The sequence below is a fragment of the Orcinus orca genome, chromosome 10 (assembly GCF_937001465.1).
Source record: "Orcinus orca chromosome 10, mOrcOrc1.1, whole genome shotgun sequence".
Taxonomy (NCBI): domain Eukaryota; kingdom Metazoa; phylum Chordata; class Mammalia; order Artiodactyla; family Delphinidae; genus Orcinus; species Orcinus orca.
The window spans coordinates 105260786-105279528 of NC_064568.1; the positions used below are offsets into that span (position 1 = coordinate 105260786).

The 18743-nt window shown below is 53.5% G+C and overlaps 3 long non-coding RNA genes across 3 annotated transcripts in view; 2 read left to right on the top strand and 1 right to left on the bottom strand.

Moving 5' to 3' along the window:
• Positions 1-12788, top strand: part of LOC125965517 (uncharacterized) — a 31213-nt gene extending 18425 nt beyond the window's left edge. The window contains exon 2 of the long non-coding RNA XR_007479491.1: positions 10358-12788. This is a non-coding gene — a long non-coding RNA (uncharacterized LOC125965517). The remainder of the gene's footprint in view (positions 1-10357) is intronic.
• Positions 1-18743, top strand: part of LOC117197084 (uncharacterized) — a 149462-nt gene that overhangs the window by 112777 nt on the left and 17942 nt on the right. The gene's annotated exons all lie outside the window — the stretch shown is intronic.
• On the bottom strand, positions 7427-7982 carry LOC125965518 (uncharacterized). Its single transcript, XR_007479493.1, has 3 exons — positions 7842-7982; positions 7596-7719; positions 7427-7533 (listed from the first exon to the last, which is right to left on the bottom strand). It is a non-coding gene; the product is annotated as an uncharacterized LOC125965518 (long non-coding RNA).

Here is an 18743-nt window from a genome sequence, read left to right on the forward strand (position 1 = left end):
TGACACATTAAGAATGACCTGCTTTTGTTATCACAACATGGTAACTGCAATGAATTCTACAGGAAAAAATTTTAAATGTTAATGTATATCAGAGAAAAATATGTAGGAATACTGCATATTCCTATTATGTCTTGGATATTATTACTTAGAATGAAGCTAAGTAAAAAGAAGGGTAGTTGGTTTAAAGTAGACGTAAAGGAAAGTGTTAAAGTGAGTAAAAATACAGGTAGTTGATGATGGTGTAGGAAACTGAGGGTCTGAAGTCTGGGACGTGAGGCTCCTGCTGAACAGTCAACAGTTTCCAGTGTTTTGCTGCATGAACAGCTCTGACGTGGCTCCTTGTGTGTGTGATTATTTCTCTAGGATGGATTCCTGGAAGTAGGATTCTAAGGTTAAGAGCCAATATTATGAATAGTAACCCTGGTTCAGGCTCCAACAACAGTGAAATCCTAGAAAAATAATTTTGCGTCTTGATTTCCTAGTGCTTTTATCAGTGAAAGATAGAAAAATTAAATTCTTAATTCATAGGATCGATAAAGTAATGCAGGTCAATTGAACATAAGCCCCAAGATCTTGGATCTCCGAGTCCCTCCTCAGCTGTGTGTGTGACGGCAGTTCTGGCAGGTATACCTGAGCGCACCTGCCCCGAGTCCACTCCTGTCCCCGCTGCCTTCCCTCCCTCCCGTTCTGCATGCACCATGGACCACCGCTCCCAGCACGGATGCCCCCAGTTCCAAGGTGGGAGAGGATGATCGTGTCCTTCTCTTGTTTATAGTTCTCTGACTAGTGATTACCTAATAACTGATGACCATACTCATCAAATGAACTGCTACAGTTCTCCGCAATCAGTATTTCTTAGGAAAGGGAAAGGTTTATTTTGCTTGAGAAAATGGTAAAATTATGTAAAGGTCTTTTTTGGAAAAAGTTTTATTGACAGTTGACCCATTAACTTCCTCATCCTGCCCCGTCTCTTTCCAGAGGTGGAATGAACTACTGCTACATGGGAATTCTTTACTTTGTGTGTATTGCAGACTCTGTAAATTACAGCAAGATCAGGGAAACCAGGAGGAAAAAAGAGGTCAGAAGACAGGTCAGGTCCTTCTAAGTGTGACCACGGCAAGTTCAAATACAAAATGCACGCGTGCAGTTCCGTCCTTACAGGTTGTCGGAGGTCAGCCCCGATCACATACGGAGGATGAAACCCAGTCGCCCTGTGACCTGAGCCACTCCTACTGCGTCGGGCGCGGTCTCTGCGCTCCTGCAGGGCAGCGGCTTGCGGAGAGTGGGGAGGGGCTCCCGTGATCCGGAAGGGCTTCGTCTCCCTGCTCTGCTCTTTTAGCTACACTATGTGGACTGCTTTGCAATCAACATTAAAAGGAGTGGAGGAGATTTTTCATTTCCCGAAAGTGGACTCTATTGTAAAAAGAGTGTAAAACACGACTCTGAGAAAGAGCTCTCGCGTGGCTTCGGCATGTGTGAAGCCCCCAGACTTGTTTGTGAAAATGTGGAGCTGGTGTAGATTTTTCTGGAGAGAGCGTTCCCAGCCTGAGATTCTCAGAGGGTTTCCGACCTTCGGAAGGTCACGCGTCGCCCATTCAAGTTCCAGCGGAACCGTCTAGCAGGGATCCGGCTCCGCAGCTGCTGTGTGGACATGTCTGAGCCGCCAGCTGCTCCCTCGCCCTGGGTGAGAACCGTGCGGAAAAGGAGCCCGAGTCGTCACAGCCTCTTTTATCAAGTGTGGTGAGCCTGTGACCTCCAGACGTCCCTTCTGCTTGCGGGAAGCCCCTCTCCACACACTGCCCCGTCCTGGGGCTGCCCTGGCTTCTCCTCCCTCCTTCTGTTGCTACAGACGCCGCACGGAAGCCTGGCCCCCGGACTGGCATCCTGAGGGGTCCCCGAGAGGGATCCAGGCGGGAGCGGATCTCCCGGGCTTCTGAGCCATCGCGGGGACCCCGAGGCCCCCCTCCCACCCAGGCAGAGCTGCCTCTACACAGAGGGACTCCTTTCTCACGGGTTTGAACCACAATGACCCCAAAACATTATGTTTGGACTTGAAAGACAAGCTTATTTTTAAAGTTGAACTTCCTACATGGCTGCACATAGCATCTTTTAATGTTAGTGTTTCAGTGTGAACTCAATTGAGAGTTTCAACAGAGCCAAAACACACAGTCGCGCTGTGGGAAAGTGCCTTGAACTGGAGACCCCCCGCTCCCCGCTGTGTGAGGGGTTCAGCCTGGACTCGACTTCCTGCCCGGCTGAAGCCGGGAACCCGTGGAGCCCACACGCCGGGGCCTTGCAGGGGTCCGGGGAGGCAGCCACCTGTGCCTGGGCGCAGGGGTGATGTTTCAGACGGGGTGTGAAGGGCTTTCCTGGGGAGACGGGCTCACGGGACAGTAGGAGCCCTGGGTTAGGAGTCCAGGGAAGCGGCAGAGGACTCCTTGCTGTAAGCCCATGTTCACCACAAATGGGAACTTTCCCGCCTACAGTCAAATTCTCTCTTGACCTTGTCTGATTCTCAGGGTAGAGAAATTCGCACTTGCCGTGCCAGTCTGGGGAGACCCTCAAGGAGGGTTCGTCCTGACTCATCCCCTCCCCAGAGAAGGGGCACCTACTCTTTGGAGGGCTGCACCCCAAGATCTAAGCCATGATGGGGGGCACTGGAGTCATCATAGTGAAGGGGCAGCAGGTAAGTGACGCTGTTGGGGTCTCCCCGGGGAGACAGACGCAGGCGCATTGAATACTCCGTCCTCTGATCTCCCAGTGGTGGTCACTGCTCCTGGGGAGAAGGGGGGGGCCCCGGTGTGCGTCTGTAGATCCCTTTACCCTTAGAAACGCCTTATGTTGGCCGGGGTCGAGATGGTGCACAGAGGCCTGGCCAGCAGGAACGCTGCTCTTCTGACTCAGTCCAGGAGAAGCCCCAGGGGCAGGAATGAGGGGCGACAGGGGGACAGAAAGGACGGAAGGTATCAGGACTTTGTCCCCAGCTGGCCCGCTGTGGGCTTGACCGACTCCTTTCCCGTTAGGTCCTGTGACCCAAGGTCTTTCTTAAAAGCAAGTAGCAAAGATTCAGACTTGACATTTGCTGCAGTCAGTTGCCCAAAATGTTAGATGTACTATAGACAGACGCGCTATATGACCCAGCAATTCCACCGTTAGATGTACTATAGACAGACGTGCTATATGACCCAGCAATTCCACCGTTAGATGTACTATAGACAGACGCGCTACATGACCCAGCAATTCCACTGTTAGATGTACTATAGACAGACGTGCTATATGACCCAGCAATTCCACTGTTAGGTATCTACCCAAGATAAATGAAAACGTCCAAATCACCTCTCCACACAAAGACTTGTATGTAAATGTGCACAGTAGACTTATGCACAATGGCCAGAAAAGTGGAGACGATCAAAACGTCCATCACTGGTGAACTGATACACACTGCTCCATATCGCTCCGTGGAATATCATTCAGCCATAAAAAGGAATGAAGTACTGACGCCTGCTACAGGCTGGATGAACCGCGAACGTATTATGCTAAGTGGGAGAAGCCACTCCCTAAAGACCATGTGGTGTACGGTGCCACTCTATGAAATTTCCAGAAAAGGCAAATCTGCAGACACAGAAGCGGATTGGTGGTTCCTGGGCCTGGGCTGGGAAGGGGAGTGGTCGCAAGTGGGTGCAAGGCTCCTCTCTGGGGGATGGGAACGTTCCAGAATGAGGTTGGAGTGAAGGCTGCACAACTCTATCAACTTACTGGAAACCATTCCATGTGTACTCGAGAGTTAACTCTGTATACAGGCGCACACGTTATACCTCAATGTACTCAAGAGAGTTAACTCTGTATACAGGCGCACACGTTATACCACAATGTACTCAAGAGAGTTAACTCTGTATACAGGCGCACACGTTATACCGCAATGTACTCGAGAGTTAACTGTATACAGGCGCACACGTTATACCGCAGTAAAGCTTTTTGAAAGCATCTCTGCGGCTGTCTCTGCAGACACAGTCAAAGGTTTTTGACTCTGAAGGAATCCCCTCAACTCAAATTTGCCCCAAATACCACAGATATCACAGGACCAGGGGGCTTACGTTAACACACGTCTCAGAAGCATTAAAACCAAAAGCGCCCCGTGGGAGGACCCCGGGAGCAAGGCCTTCTCTGCCAGCCGGTGGGAATTTGCCTTTGGGTGACACTCCCTCTGGTCTGAAGGTGTGGCTGACTCAGAGCGCGTGGACCACAACCAAACACGCAGTTAAGGTCAGCTACCCTGTTGGCTGCCTCTGGAGAGAAGAGCTGGGGATTTTCCAAGGTAAAAACTCCAGGCTCACCTGGTGGCCGGTCAGGACAACACGCCCTGCAGACGACACAGGTGAATCTACACGCACGGGTGCTTGGCCTCGGAACCCCGTGAAGGCGAAAGAACAAAGAATGAAAAACGGACAGAGCACATCAAAAATGGCACAAACACGGACACAACGTACGTACATGGGCTCTGGGTTACATAGGACGCCGCTCGCGGCCGCAGCGGGTTTTGGGCCGGGAGGGGAATGGCTGAGGAGGGGATGTGGCTGGTCTTCTGTCCACTTAGCTCGGAACTGGCTGGATTTGTTTCTAAAATCTGCATGTATTAATTTGGTAAATTAAAGAGCAAAGATGAAGCAAGTGGGAGTGTGTGTGGCTGAGTCATCGGCACCTGCCTGGGAGAAGGCCCAGCTGCGTCCCGTGGGCCCTGACCACCCGGCAGCACTGATCAGAGCAATCTGGTGACGGAAGCCTTCATCCCGCTCACCGCCTGTTGGGTCCTGAGCCTCCCATCTGCACGAAGACGGGATCAGCCCTGTGAAGCAGGTGACGGTCTGTCCCGGGAAGTTGGCACTGGTAAACCACACGATGGGCCGAGCCTGGTTGTTTTCAAAGGTGGATTAGCCTTTCATCCTGAAAGGAGCTGTGCCCACAGCACCCGTGGGGGGACACCCCTGCCAGCCTTCCGTTTATAACCTCCCCTCCTCTGTGAACAGTATAGTTGTCTTAAGGCTTCTTGCCCCCAGCGACCGCCTCTATAAACAATTCTTTATTCTCTCCGTGTGACCGTCCTGGGCACAGACATCGAGAACAAATTGCCTGGTGCCTCTGACCCAGGGTTCCCGGGGGCCTAAGGTGGAGAGGCTCACAGTGGAGATGGAATATTTTCCATCGTCAGAGGCTGGAGACCACGGGCCCTGGAGACACATCCAGCTTCCAGCCTGTTTGGTTACAGCCCTCAAGCTAAGGATGGTTCCCATATTTTCAAATGCTGAAGAAAAGTCAGAAGAAGGTTTCATGACATGTGAAAATGATATGAAATTCGAGCTTCGGTGTCCGTACATACAGCTTCGTGGGAACAAAATCACCCCCTCCTTTGCGTATGTGGCCACAGGAGCAGAACTCAGTAGTTGTGATAGAGACGCAGGACCCTCAACGCCTAAGGATTTACTCTCTGGCTCTTTCCCGAAAACTCTTGGCGACCCCTAGCTTAGCGGCTGACCCCGGCTCCAGTCTTTGGTAGTAACAGCACAGGAGGCTTGGGGTTGAAGTTCTCCTTTTAGATTCCAGTGAATGGGCCACTCGGGCAGGGGAGGGGGGGTCACTGCAGCTGCCGGCAGAGCGTAACAAGCTGCTTCTGCAATTAGCCGAGGTGCCATGTGGCGTATTCAGAGTCTCGGACGTGCTGCACAGCAGTTATGGGACAGTATCATCCCCAAAGCACGGTGTGATGTGCACCGCTCATTTAATAATAGCTTTCTGGAAAAAAAGAAACATCAATTGCATAAACATGCTAATTCTGGAAACGCTAATGGGAATGTATGTGAGTTACCTTTAATGTGTTGCCTCACCCCCTGGAAAGGCGGCTTCCTGGGGGCTGATGGGTCTGTGTCCTGCTCAGGTTTGCAACCCAAGGTTCTCACGGGGCTCCAAGACGTCAGGGTCCCTGAGAGCAGGGTTTTGAAATCACTAGTGGGTTGTGACATCCTTTCGGTGGACCGACTTCTGGCATTTTGAAAATGAAATAGGACAGAATAGGAGTTATAGGTCAGAACAGAAAGGCAGATTAAGTGAGGACGTGCGCATCACACAGAGGGAGTTTCCCTTCCATGCATGCGTGACGGCTGCTGGAAACATCTTTCTCACCGTGGGGTGCGGTAAAGCAAGTCTGAGACCCCCGCCCTGGTGGATGTGTTTGAGCTGCGCTCGGCGGGTACATTTAACAGCAGCCGTGATGTGTGATACAGGGTTGCACAGACGCACCGGGGCAGGGACAGCTGGGGGTGGCCCGTGAGGACCATCTCACCCCAGTCAGCACCTCCCCAGCACCGGCCGTGGGCTTTACACTCGGCCGAGAGCCGTGAAGATTGCAAAGCAGCGGATGCCACACGTTCCCGCCCTTGGGACGCTGACAACCTATTGGGGAGCAACACTCGTGCCCGCAGATCGGTAACAACAGCTCAGGGAGGCTTAGCCGCCCTGGAGAACAGCTCTGGTCAGAGGTGGCAAACAGGCCTGCCTGGAAAAGGGTGCTGGATGACGGCCCAGTGAGGTAGATATTCTTCATGGCTCAGTCAAGACAGAAGACTTCCCAGCCAGACTGCAGCCAAAGGCCCCGCCCCCGGGGCTGAGGGGTTCCCCCTCTCCTCCACTCTCCACTCGCGCCTGCTCCCAGCGCCCCTCGGGGACTTCCTTCTCACCTGGGCACAGTCCCTGGTGCAGACGAGCAATCCCATCAACTCTAATGATAAATTGACACGTGAAGAGATTTGGTGAGTCGTTGCTCAGTTAACGTCTAACTGTACGAATGGTGAGCTTTAAACGTCCTTTTAGGTCTGAGATGAGAAGCTGGGGCAGCTTGGGAGAATTCCCTGTTCCAGGTGCTTTTGGAAGTGAAACAGGTTCCTGGGAAAAGTGTAAGTTTTCTTCAACCCCATCACGGAGGCCCACCAATACAAGACGGCCGTAAAAGAGATCCACAAACAAACTGCTTAAAAAAATCTTAGAGTATCTGTCATCTCTATGAGTTTATGACTTTACGCAAACTAAGACCTTGAGTTTTACCGAGACCCCAATCCAGGGTCTGGCCCTGCCCATCTCTGTGTTGTGCGAACCACCCGTCGGAGGCAGCAGCTCAGGGACCGTTGTTTGAATCCAGCTGGTTTATTTCATTCCATTTTGTAGCAACTGAATGTAGATCTGAGCTTTTTGAAAGGATGACTTTTTCCTTCAGGTAAGATCCTTGGTGAGAGTCAGCAGCTGTTTAAACTCTGACTAAGAAGATGCACAAAGACTGAGGGCTCTCCTCTTCCTCTACCTAAGAGCATTGACTGAAACCGGAGTTTCCATGACTAAGATGTAGGTAGAAGGACGCCCCTGATTCACATCCTAGATGATTTTCAAAGCAGAAAACGCCACTGCTGCTGAGACAGAGGTGAGCTGACAAGCATTGCCTCCTGAGTGGACGGGGCGGGGGGCCTGTACTCACTCCCCCGGGGGCATCACCTTCTCAGGCCTCCTGAGTGGACAGGGTGGGGGGCCTGCACTCACTCCCCCGGGAGCATCACCTTCTCAGGCCTCCTGAGTGGACGGGGCGGGGGGCCTGCACTCACTCCCCCGGGAGCATCACCTTCTCAGGCCTCCTGAGTGGACGGGGCGGGGGGCCTGAACTCACTCCCCCGGGAGCATCACCTTCTCAGGCCTCCTGAGTGGACGGGGCGGGGGCCTGCACTCACTCCCCCGGGAGCATCACCTTCTCAGGCCTCCTGAGTGGACGGGGCGGGGGCCTGCACTCACTCCCCCGGGAGCATCACCTTCTCAGGCCGGCGGCTCCCTGCCGGGTCAGTACAGGTGATCTACTTCGTGCTTTCGGGAGGATTCAAATGTAACGCAGTCTGGACAGACTAATTCATTTCAGATTGCCCCTACTGATGGATGGCTGGATTGTTTCTAATCTCACTCTGACAGCCCTGAATGCCTGTGGGTATAAAACAGCTACTGGTGAGATAGATGCTTAGACTCTAGATAAATTCACAGATTCTTAGGTTCCTAGACTCTCAACCTCCAGATTTCTAATTGCTGGGGTCAAAGGTCTGCATCTCCTAAACAGTGATGGGTGCCACTTCCTGCCCCTCAGAACGCTGGTGCCACCTGCATCCGCGCCAGAGCAGGCATGAGGGCCTGTCCCACACTCTCACCAGCTCGGGGTGTTTAACAAGCTTTGATTCCAACCGCCTGCTTTCTGAAGAATTATAGCAGAGACAGAGGAAGAAATACCCTAGCTTTTCCCTTCCTCCTGCTTCCAGACCCACCAAGGCCTCCCGTTGCCCAAACCCACGGGGGAGCCTGCAGCAGGGGGCTGGGCGAGGAGACCTCAGGGGCGGGGGGCAGCAGACTCTGCACTGTGCCTGCTCCCGGAGGGCACCGGCCCTGGGCTCCCGGGTCCCCTTGTTCGGACATTCGATCATTGGTGCGACAAATACTCAGTGACTCTCTGTACACATTGGTCCTCACGCAGGCCCTGGGGCCAGAGAGAAGGGCCACATCCCTCCCTCGCAGCCCCCCTTCCCTCTGCGCAGTGATCCTGGGATGAGCCTGGGTCTCAGGGACGCCAGTACAGGATGTCAAGGCCACGGGCTCTCGCCGGGCTTTGTCCGCATCTCCTGAGGGTCCCCCGTTCTCCCTGCTCCGGTCCCACAGGCATCAACGTGGGTGCTGGGCACACTGGGCCTGGGTGACGCACAAGGCCTGCTGGGCCCAGCTCTCCCCACGCGGCCGCCGAGTCCAGGTCTCCGAGTCCCCAAGACACGTCCTGTAAGTCACCCACCTGCTTAAAACCAAATGCATTTTGAAAAATCTGATCTCAGACTGAAATTGACTCCAAAATCTATACTTTGGGGCCAAGTAAGAGCTCCCTCTCTCCTCTTAAACTGATTTTCTTTTTTTGCGGGGAGCCAGCCCCCAGCGTACCCACCCCGGCCCCTACTCTGAGCGCCCCTCTGGGGGCTTCGATGCTGCCAGACGTGAGGTCCTGTGAGCCGTTTGCCTTCCAGCGTGCAGCTGTGCTGTCACCTGAAGCGTTGTGCTATGGCCTCAGCTGGCTGTGCTTCTGTCACCCGAGCGTGGCCTCATAGAGTCTGTTCGCTGTGCACCTGGTTTACCCCAAACACGGGGCGATTCCGACGCCCTGGACCCACCCCCTCTGCACTGCTCATGACGCCTCCCCACAAGGTGTCTGGACACAAGCGAAGGGCTTGCCAGCTGCCCCTTCGGGAAGTCACTCAACTCTCAACTGATCTAAAACTCATTTCCTTACATCTACTTAGCTTCGAAGTCGTCACTGTTTCCAAACTGCATCTGTGCCAAATGAGTGCTGAACGGATTGTACTGGGTTGAAAGCTACTGACCCCTCTGCCCCCAAAAACCCTGCCCGGGGTGTGAAACAATGGTATTTATTGGTGCTCATCTCGGATAACCAGAGCTGGTTTTCCTTATTTCTGTTCCTCTCTCTCTCTCTCTCTCTCTCTCTTTCCTCATAGTTAATTTCACCTGCTTGCAATTACTGGGAAAACAGAAATTCCGTTTATAATGTCGACATTCTAACACGTTACCTCATAACATCCCCCTGGGCGTGTCCTTTTAGAATTAATGCTACCAAGTAAGTAAACCTCAAAGGGGTGCACACACACACTCAGGGACACACATGTTCACATGCGTGCCAAGAGCCTGTTGAAATAGATTAACCCCCAAATTAGAAAATTTCAGAGCTCTGCGTTCAGTCCTAATTTTATCTCGGCTATCTGGAGCAGTCACAAACCAGCCTCGAGTTAAATGCCGTGTTTCTGTGGCTAGAGCCACATTCGAGCCGCTTGCAGGGCGGCTCCACCCTCCCACACCCCCCCCCCCGCGGGGCGTTTCCCACGGTCACCGCCCAGCCTGTTGGCGGAGGACGCCTGTGCGTGTCTGTTTGTAGAATAATGAACTGTTTGTGTGACCCGGCCCATTGTGAGATCAGTCGGCCCCGCCGCAGGATTTATAAACACCGTCTGCCGGTGGTCCCTGTGTCACTTCGCAGGAAACAGGCCTCACCGGAGCCCCACATAGCCCCCCAAACACCAGGCTGAGCTCGGGAACCGACCGCATTGTCACGCATCTTGGCCCCCAAACGACCACATTTAAATTCCCCTTTTTGTCCAGGCCTCCCAGGCGAGCCCTGAACAGCCACACGCGGCCCCCGAGAGGTGATGCCCCAGTGGGGTCGGGGGCAACCCCCCGGGGAAGAGACGCCCCGCTTCGGCTCCAGCCCCGCGCCTTTCTCTTTGTTCTGCAGCTCACGTCTCCCCCGCCACCGACGGCAGCTGCTCCCCGAAGATGAGATGGGTTTCTGCCCTCATCCCTCAAGAGGCCCCTTTTTTCCGTCACTAAGGTTTTTCAAGCAGGAAAGATACACGATGAAGTGCAGTTTTACGGTTTCATATCATATTTGTGTTTTCCAAGAAACGTTCAATAAGATGTTCCTCCTCGCTTACAGAATATTCCTTTAATCAGTTCCTTGGAAGAACCACGGGGCTGTATTTAAAATTTATTTCTGGATATTTACTTAAGGATAATTGCAAAGAAGATTGGCCCAAAGAAAACGTGAGCATTTGTCAGAGGGCAGTATTGTGCTTTCTTTCCTGCTTCTACGTCTGTTCGTAAGTCCCTACTTCTGGCCTCGACGTCATGTGACATCAAGGCCACAGACTGGAAGGCTGGGGCTTAGAAGACGTAGCTTCAAAGGCTTCCTCGGGCTTCACCCGGCCAGGACGTCTTGCAGTGACCCCTAACCTCGCTGGGCCAGGACCCTCCTTTGTCAAAGAACCAGGCTGGCGAGGGGGCCGGCATCCTGGTCCACAGTCTGTGGTCCTGAGCTTCCTGCCATCATGACCCGTGTGACTCTAGTATAGAGTCGGCATAAGGCCGAGCGTGTACTATTGGCTAAAAGAAAATAACACTTCTGGGCCTGTGATAACGTGGGCTTTGCTTTCCAAGGTGTGGAACTACCTTGGGACAGCAGGAGGGGCCCCGGGCAGAAAGCCGTGTCCTAACAGGGGTGATGAAAGACATGGGGTCCTTCAGCAAAGAACCACCCGCTTAGGACCAGGTCTTGTTTTGTCGCCTGTAATTTATCTTCCAATAGGTCCACTGGGGAAGAAACAATCAACCAGGGGCCTTGACCCCAGGGGGCGGTTGTCAGGCCCTCTTTGTGTCGGGGGTGTCGTCAGGCAGGAATATCTGCAAATCACTGTGTTTGTTGATCCTGTAACACAGAGCTGACGCTCAGTCTACAAGCAGCTGGATGAGCACGTGGCCCCGGGGAAGCACCTCTTTGGGTTCCAGGAACCAGAAGTAGAGACCGGACCTGCTGGAGTCGCCCCGAAGGAGCCAGCCGTGTGGACCTACCAGGGCCCGAGGCGCCGGCCCCTCTTCATGGGGACCCTTCTCGGCCAGGTCTTCCTGTGCAGGGAGCAGAGACCCCAGGTTGCTCTTGGCCTCGTGTGGCCGTGACTTCAGGTGTCTGTGCAATTCCGTGGAATGTCTGAGACCCAGACTCCCTTCCGCCAGCTGCCCGTTTGTGCGCAACCTCTCGAGACCTCCGTGCATTTCCAGAGCGTGTGTGAGGGCTGTGAGGGGTCGTCACCGCACCAGCTGTTCGCGGCTTCTCTGTATAAACCTTCCGTGTTTGTCAAGCAGCTGAGCGGAGGGGACCAGCCACTCCCTGCAGAGCTTTCCGCCTTTGGAACGTGTTCCCCACCTACTCACATAGGGTCTCCTGCCCTGCTTCCTCCTTCTGGCTCCCGCGGCAGCTGGGGGCTGTGAAATGCGTCCTTTATTCCAGCTGCCTCTCCGGTCTGTGGCTGAAAGGCAGGGGCCCTGCTCTGTCCAGGGAGCTGGGGATACCGCACCAGGCAATCACCTTCCAGCTGTGAGTTTTCCAGAAAATCAGAGGTGCAGAGAGCAGAGGGCCTGACTCGGAGGCCTTGGCGGAGTGGAAAGGGGTTCTGGTTAAACACGAGCAGCCCTGGGAACAAGTCTAATTCTGCCACCGACACTGTGTGTCTTCAGGCCAGCGCGGCCACCTCTCTGGGCCTTCAGTTTCCTCATCTGCGAAAAGAATAGCACTTACTGAACGATTTCTAAACTTGTCCCCCAGCACAAGTGTATTATGATCCTTTAGCTTGAGACATGGGATTTGCCGTGTGGAAAGCAGACTTGAAACTGGGGTTTAAGCAGATCTGCGGGCACTGCGTCTGGATCTAGCGGATTGGGCAGCCCCTACACCCACCGCACATGGTCTCCCAGCAGCTCATGCCCCACCCCGTCCCCTGACCCAGTCAGGGCCTTGCTCTGAGTCTCTGCTCACAGGCCAGGGACAACTGAGGAGCTTAGGGGCCCGAGGGGAACAGCTGGGCTCGCAGGAGAGGTACGTGCCCTGTGCACTGCTGCACAGAGTGTAGCGTTTGAAAAGAGGTACATCAAATCTATTTAAATGGGTTACATTAGTAAATTAGAATTCTTGACAATCGCAATCAACATCAAAAGGAAATTGTCTTAATTGTTCCATTTAAATGATAAAGTGCTATTTTTACACAGTGAAAAAGCGCCTAGTGTAATAGTTAAACTCTTGATCCTTTGTTAGTTTGAGCCTGTTTGTATTAATTGGGAACTTCACAGGTATCGTTAATAAACAAAAGATAACTTTAAATAAACATCTAGAACGATGTTTGCTTTATGACCTTCCCTGGTATCTGTTTGACAGTTCTAGCAAAAAAGAATTGGCGGACAATTATAAGCTACAGAGTTCTGCTGGGTAAAAGTGTAAAACTATTGAGCGATTTTAAAGACGTTTTAAATAAGATAGTAAGGGATAATGTAAATTAATAAATATTTTTGAACATAAAAAATCAGGAGGCCTTTAATGAACTGAACTACACTGAGAGCTACCAATATATTCTCTGTGTCTATAAAAGTTAAAAGATTTTTAGTTATGATTAGCTTACTTTGGGGTTTGGGATTAAAAAGGTAGCCCTCAGTCTCTATTTGAAAATCTTTGTATGGAAAAGAGGCTGGGTGCTGTCCACCCCCCAGAGCAAGGCCGGGGACAGTCCTCCTTGCCAGTGTGGCTTCAGGAAAGAAGGAAAGGTCCCAGCTGAGCCCAGAGCCCCCGTCGGGCCCCTGCCATCAGCCACATCTACCCGCAGGGGAAGCAGCCACCAGGCCAGGTACCGACGTGGAGCGGAGACCCCGATGGCCTTCAAACCACCAAATGCGACAGGTCTTTGCTTCCGCTGCCAAGTGTGTTTGGGGGTCGGGGAGCTGCGAACCGTGCAGTGGAGGAGCCAGAATTGGTCTCTGCTTGTCTGTTCTACTCGGAGTGGGCGTCACCGTGAGAGGATGATTAAAACACTTGGCAAGAGTCACTTCCAGCATGGGAGGGCGACAAATCCTCTTCCCCCAAAGCAACGATTATGCTGGACCAACTGTCCTGGTCATCTGAGCGCTCCAAAAACTGAGCTCTGCCCGAGGGGCTTCAAGCTGGGAGTGGGCGCTGGAGGGCTGGCTGGGCCCGGAGCACTGTTCCCCCAGGCAGCGGCCTCCAGGGAGGCAGGGCGGGCAGTGGGCGGGGCACTAGCTGGTGTTTACCGGGGACTCCAGGAGGTGGACCAGCCACGGGGGCTTAATAAGACCCCACAACTCCTGTCGCCCAGAGGCCATGCGCACGTGTGGAGACCAGAGGGGCCTTGAGCCACCACGCACGCCTGGTCGACGGAGCGGGGGACACGGGAGAAAGGGGAGGCCCGCAGAGGCAGCCGCTGGGCAGCCGTGAAGCCGCCCAGATGGTGAAGGTGCCCCCGGCCCCCGCCCCAGGCATTAGCACTGGGAGTGCCGGTGTGAGGCGAGTCATCACCTGTGCTGGCCAGTCCTCCTCTGATCACTCAGCTCCTAGGCAGCTGGGCTTCAAAAAAGTCAAAAGAAAGGAAAAAACCTCAGCAGAGACGTCAGTGCCACACAATGAGAGTGACTAAACAAATAAACACGGAACAATAACAACAACAGTTCCCGAGGGAAAAGTCACAACCCCGAATTCCTCCACCAGGTTACGTAAAATGTCCGAGAGGCCACAAGAAGTGGCAAGGCATACAAAGGAACAGGAAATCGTGCCCGGTACTCAGGAAGAAGGCGCGGCCCTGACGTGGACTGGAGGCCTCTGGGTGGACGCCCCCGGACTCCCTGACCTGCTGGGTCTGCAGGGCGGACCTGATTTCCCTGTGGGTGGCCAGCACCCTCTCATTTGCTTGAAGACAGTCCCCAGGCCCGTTGCTTACAAGACACCCTTTATCGCCCTTGGGACACCACACTTCCTGGGGACCAGGCCGATCATTAAGGTCCAGTAGAGGGGCCAGACCAGCATGGCGGGTAGCGCAGACAGGGTCTGAGAAACCACGGAATTGGGTCTTCACAGGTAAGGCTGGAAAAGGCCCCGACCAGCTCCGTTCTGCAGGAGACCCCAGAGAGCCTTCACCTACTGGAACTCGGAGGGACTGTTCCCTGTCACCCAGGGCTGAGAGTGGCTGAGGGCTGGTTACAGAATGGGTCCCTGACGGCCCTGGGTGATAAGACACTGAAATCATCAGGACAGCTGTCGGAAGCCAGGGGGACACAAGTTCCAGGACCAGCGGCAGTTCAGAGCCGCTTCTGGGGGTCCCAGTCCCCGGGCTCTCAGTGCGAGGTGGGTGGCAGACACGTCGTGGCCCCCGGCCCCGTGTCTGGAACCCAGAAAATTCTGACTGAAGAATTTTCAGTGACGGAGAGCCTGGGTGTCAGAGGGGAGACCGTGTCGAATGAGGGGGGCGAATGGGGGAATGGAGGGGGAAGGCAAGGAGGAGAGGGGCCTCCAGGAGACCCTTGCTCAGGGTCAGGGAGCCTCAGGTCCCCATCAGGGGTGTGTGCGCGTGTGGGACGTACACCGCTGTCAGGTGTGTGTGCTTGTGGGGTGTAGGCCTGTTTCTGGGAGGGTGTGAGGTGCTCCCCCCTTACACTGTGCTGACACAGGGGTTCGCTCCCTGCTTCCTATGGTCCTCGGGCCACAGGACGAAGCACGTTTTCTTAGGCGCAGCCACGGCGCCAGGGCCCTTTGCAGCTGCAGTGGGTACAGCGAGTCCCTCAGCCTCGGGACGCAATGCAAAGCCTCTCATTTCACTACGCCGTGGGCCAAACAGAGTTTTAGAAAAGAAAGAAAGGAAAATCAACACAGATGTTCAGAACTGGGTCAGAAGGCGGACCGCGTGAGACGCGCCTCTGATCCTGGGGGTATGAGTCACCCCGCAAAGGCCCTGGTCCGGGGACAAGAGGAATTTTCAGGACCACTGCCTCCACAATAGAATTTCCAAGAACCTGGGTGGGAGGAAAACACCCCAAAGGTAACAGGCAGTAAGGAGCAGTGTAGTCGATGCTGATGGTCACTGATCTGATGCTGAGTTGTGTGCGTGTGGACAGTCCCGGGTTCACTCATCCGTTCACCCAGCGATTTGTTCAGGGTCTCCACGCAGCACAGGTGGCTCAGTCCCCTCGTCGGTGCCCACGGGGACAGGACGGGGACAGCACGGGGTCAGGGGCCATCGGTCTCTGCGCCCACAGAGCCCATGTCCCAGCAGGGAGCTCAGACCCCACGTGCCACCAGGAGAAATCTGGGGTGGACGGGGGAGTTTCAGAGAAAGTGACCTGGCATCTGGGGTGTCGCAGCGGAGCAGAGGCTGTGGGAAGGAGGGGGACCCCGGGCCCCGCAGCCCCGAGTCGGGGCCGGGGACCCTGAGAACGAAGTAGCCTCGACGGCTGACAAGGTGAGGACAGAGCTGGCAGAAGGGCCTGGAAGGGAGGCTGGGCTGCACAGGGGAGTCTGGAAGGTCGGGCCTTGTTCCCTCCGAGCTGAGATCAAAGCTTTCCTCCAGAAGGTGTGCCTCTGTCCCCGGGCCTCCGGGATGAGTGTCCTCGAGGGACACACCAGGATGGCTGTCTGGATGCCCGGGAACCCCTGTCCTCGCCTGGCCTTCCAGGCCCCTCACAGCGAGCACAGGGCAGTCTTCCTGAAAGGCTAGCTTTGCATTTTGGGTTTAAAGGGACGCATTAGCCATGAAAGCAAAGTGTGAAGAGGAGCGAGTGTTTGTAGTTCGCCGCCGTGTGCTACCCGTGCTTTTGTAAAGGCCCTGCACTTCTGCTCAGTTCCGAGGGGGCAGGGTCCCCGTCACCCTCCACTCGTTACAGACCGATTCCCGTCTGAACCGGAACCAGAACCATCCCGACTACGAGTTCGTATTGACCCACGCAGGAGTGTGTTTGTGGCTACAGGACAGATGACCCGGTCCTGGACCCCTGTGCGGAGATGGGGCCCGTCGGGGATTTCAGAGCGTGTGCAGACGACTCAGCTCCCAACAGAGAGGAGTTATGGGGATCTGCTTTGATACAGCAGAATCACAGGAGCGCAAACTGGCCTTCTTTCTGAGGCCCTATGGCTGAGCCACATTGGTCAGTAAACTCAGCTGCAGATAAGGAAGTGTCGCCTGACCCACACTTGCAAATCCTCCAGAGGGAAGCGGCCGCTGAGTCCTGCTGGGACTGGGTTGACCAGGGCCCCGATCACCTGGTGGCGTGGGGTTTTGTTCCACGGTGGCCCCTGCGGGCTCCAGAATTTCTCCCCAAAGCCCGTGCGCTCTAAGCACTCAGTACGTCCTGCCTGGTGACACACGTCACTGCGAGTGTATCCTTTTCGGAGCAGTGTCCTGGCTCTGCCAGCTTTTTATGACCAAGTGATCCCAGAGGCTCGCACACACTGGCCTGGTTGAGGGCCTGAGCTGGCACGTCGGTCTGTGAGGCTCAGGGCCGTTGGCATTGCTCTGCCTCCAGGCCAGTGCCCCAGACCCTGCCCTCCGCCCCTCCTTCCCAGGCCAGGGAAAGCAGAGGCGCTGTAAGTTAGCTCCGGCATTCACAGTACTCCACGGGGTAGGAACTCAAACGTGTTTCCTACAGCTCTGTGCACCTACAGTCCAAGACAACCCGTTGCCTGAGATCTGAGGGCTGCAGATATAAACAGTCCGGAGGGTTAGGACGGTTGCTGCGGGCAACCCCTCAGTCTCGTCTCTAAGGAGATGGTCTGCAATGGATGACGAGTTTGCGAATGCTTCAAAAATAAAAAACTACACAGTATTTTAGAAATCCCGAGAAATTCAGACACTACATATAATTGGCACTGTGCTTCAGAAAGGTGACAGAAGAAAAGCTTTTAATTTTCCTTTATTTCCTCATTATTGAAAAGGTCATGGATGAGCTGAGTACAGATGAAAGCTTCTTGGAACAAATTAATCACCTGTTGTTTGTGAAATTCTCAGGGTCTGAATCTTAATCTCATTATTTACATTTTTACATTATCTTCTCTAAATGTTTTTTTCCTATTATATTAATGAATAACCAATGGGCTGGAATTTGTAGAGCATTTAATATGAATTACTTTATTTGATGAATAGAGTTTAATGTTAAAAGTAATCAGGGAGATTTTTTTAACTTTTACCTAAAACAGTTACGATAAAATGTCATATTTGTGGTAATTCCCTTCATTAATATTGTCTCCATTTTTCCTGGGAGTTGCTATAACAAAATGGTTAAAGAAATCCCGGATTTCATCAAGAAAAAGACCAACAAACCAACTGAAAAATGGGCAGGCGATGTGAATATTATGGCTCATGGGAAGAAATCATGAGAAACCACTCATCCTCATGGTAACACAAGGAACACAGACTCACCTGCAAAATGGGCAAAGATTCAAGGCTGTAAGAAAATTACTTATTTTCCTGCATTTACTCAAATTGCAGGAAAGTGTGCAAATTGGTCAGTTAATATAGAGGGGATTCATCAATACTAAGAACATCATAAAAATGCTTATCTTTTGATGGGAAAAGATGGGCATCAGGCTTATTCTCGGCAACGTTGTGCATGTAGCAAAAACTGCAACAACCGAGGTTCCGTGGAGGGACTGGTTACCTGGGCTGGGGCAGGTCCAGCGGGCGCATGCGCACGCGTAAAAGACGAGAGACATTTATGAACCGAGGAAGAAGGTCCGGCAGGGAGATCGCTAACCGGGGACACAGGCGAGCGCAGCACCTGCGTTTGTGTAACAAGGGGAGGAACCTAGGAACGTATTCGCACCTCTTGCATTGACATCTACAGCTCAGAAAGGACGCTGCAGAAACTAGTGGAAGTTGCGCCTGCAGGTGGGACTTGGGGTCCAGGTGGTCAGAGACAAAGCAGGAGGCTGGGGCTGGGGGTAGACTCGGTCTTTTTAGATGGTTTTGATTTTCGAGCCGGGTGAATATATTGCCTACTTAAATGAGAAATTAAAGAAATAAAGCATGAGCTCCAGAGTTAGCAGACGTGTGGCCTTGGCAACGTAGGCTTCCTGTGATGCATTTCCTCACGTGTAAAATGGGGATGATGATAGTAGCACCTAATCCATAGGTTATGATGAAAGCAGAAAGTGCTTGGAGAGCACTGGTGCGGGTGTCTGGCATGCGTCGCATGTAGTATGCGTTTGCCGTGATTGTCTCTTACCCAGTGGTTCACTGCGAGAGGGCAGTGGTTTGAAGGAAACGTGCATTCTAAGAAGATTAGGGTTTAGAACACCGGTT